The sequence below is a fragment of the Cyprinodon variegatus genome, unplaced genomic scaffold (genome assembly GCF_000732505.1).
Source record: "Cyprinodon variegatus isolate N-32 unplaced genomic scaffold, C_variegatus-1.0 Scaffold698, whole genome shotgun sequence".
Lineage (NCBI taxonomy): Eukaryota > Metazoa > Chordata > Actinopteri > Cyprinodontiformes > Cyprinodontidae > Cyprinodon > Cyprinodon variegatus.
The window spans coordinates 447,536-450,107 of NW_015151151.1; positions in this window are offsets into that span (position 1 = coordinate 447,536).

Below are 2,572 nucleotides of genomic sequence, written 5' to 3' on the forward strand. Positions count from 1 at the left end.
AAATCCTCATCCCAGTCCCGCTATCCTGCAAGCACTATGTCGGATTTCGATTCAGATGACAATTCACCCACCTCCATCCCCTTCTCCGCCATCGCAGCTGGATCGTCCTCCATGACACGACTTCACCTCAACCTCATCAGAGAGTATTAATCCCAGTTGTCACCATACCTCGTCTCATCGCATTGGTCCGGCAGAAGACCACCATGTTGAGCCCGGTTGTGCCAGAGGTTTCTTCCCAAGGGGGAGTTTTTCCTCTCCACTCTCGCTTCATGCTTGCTCATCATGGACAGTTCATGGTACCTGCATCACCAAGCAGGACCTCATATCCCGAGTCTCTGAGTGAGGCCCCGGCGTCAGCTCCCTCAGTCTTATAGTCCCTCAATTCTGCTCAGCAGAATTGAACCACCACCAGTTTCTCTGTTTGAGTTTTTCAGATTGAAATGAGACTTAGTAAGATTTCTTAAAACAAGAACATAATATCTGAGTAGTAAGCATCCAAAAAACTTAAATCAAGTATAAAAATCTACTTTTTCTTTTACTTGTTAAGATTTTTTGTCTTATTTTAAGCAAGGTATTCTCATTTATTAGTCATTATTGCTTAGAATTGAATAACCTCTAACCAATTATTGCTCAAAACAAGCAAACAACAGGCTTAAAAACAAGGCAAATGTACTTGATACCAGTTGATTTAAAGGCTTAAAACTAGTCTGTTTCTCTTACCTTGAATTAATATATTATTTAGGTGAAGTGAATGTAGGGGAAAAATTCACTTGACAAAAACTTCAAAACGTTTTTTTTTAATTAATATTTTAGCAGAAATGTCAAAGAATTAAGCGAAATACACCCCCCCTCAAAAAAAAACCACAAAGCTGAGGGCTGCACAGGCCAAACAATGAAGAGATGGTGATGTAGCAGTATCGCTACGCTCTACCCCTTCAATTCCTTCGGCGAGCTAATCTGAATCGTTCAATTCCATTTCGAAAGCGAGATCATCTGTGGTAGCAGCACTAGACATCTTCCAGGCATGTGAGGAAAACTAGCAGCAGTTCAGCCGACAGGAAAAATGAACGGTAGCCGGCGCATGCGGATGACGTCATACACGCGCCGCTTCGTTTTCAAAAGATATAAATATGAAAAATATAACCGCGGACGTCTGGGTGACAGTGATTGGCCTCCATGTTATGAATGTTGGCGTACCATAAAGAATAAATTATGAACAGTTTAGTTTGTGCCCTCAAGTCGTTGCCCAGAGGAAGACGTTACTTTGATATAACCTAACGGAATATCTTCAGAACGGCTCCAAATGACACAAAACTTATAGAACACGATGTAATAACGTAAAATTAAGGGCCAAATGTAAAAAAAACTGGCGTTCCCTTTTAAGGCAGAGCTTCTAATATAATAAGCATATGTATGATGTACAGTAGTTATGATGTATTGTAAACAGTGAATGGTCCACAGTTGAGGTTCAGAATCTCAAAGCTAAACCATGAATGACAATCTCAATAACACTATCAATTTGAATGCAATGAGATATGATTATCTGGAATATCTTAATGAGATGGGTTAGTTCTTAAAACAGGTTAATATGGATTGTCTTATTGAAACAAGTAAAAATGTAAAAAACACGACTTGGTCCGCAATGTTTGCTATTTAAAAAAAAAAAGCTGCTTAGAATTAGTTTTATTATCTAGTTAGGATGAAAAAGGTGAATTTTCTTAAAACAAATCAAATAATCTTAACAATATTCAGTCTTACTAAGAAAAAACATTGAAAAACAAGTGTAATAAGACCAAAAGGCTGAATTCAAGTTTATTACACTTGTATAGATTTTCCTTTTTTGCAGTGCAATAAAGCAGAAGCTACACTGCAAAAGTGGTCTAGACATAAGTAAAAATGTCTTAAATCAAGCCTATTTACCCTTCATTTTAGTAGGTAAATGGGATGATTTGCCAATGGAATGAGTATTTTTACTCTTAAAATAAGATTATTAGATAATATGCACTTGAAATAAGACAATGCGGTTGCTTTTTCTTATTTTAAATGTAAATTGTCTTGTTCCATTGGCAAAGTATCTCACTTAACTCCTCAATTCAAGAACAAATGCACTTATTTTAAGAAAAAATGACTTATTTAGATTTCCATTTTTTGCAGTGTAACAGCTAACCAGGCTGTCTGATGGTCTAGCTGGCTACAACAGCCTGCCATGACTCACACAGAATAACACCAAAACGCTTCACCCGTTTACATCAGGGACCATGAAAATCATATGTGGCGTTCCACAAGTCTCAATCTTAGGGCATCTCTTGTTTATTACCGGACCCTGACTCAGATCTTGATAGGGTGATATTGTCTCTGTAAAATGCCTTAAGATGAAATGTGTTGTGAATCTGCAAGATATAATTAAACAGAATTTAATTGAAATCTTGATAAACAACAATAGTTACTGTAACTATGCAGACGACGCACAGCTGGACATTACAATGTCAACAGGTGACCATGAACCCATTCGACTACTCAGTAAATGCATTAAGGAATTCGATGGATTTTCCAAAATGTACTTCAGCTAAAT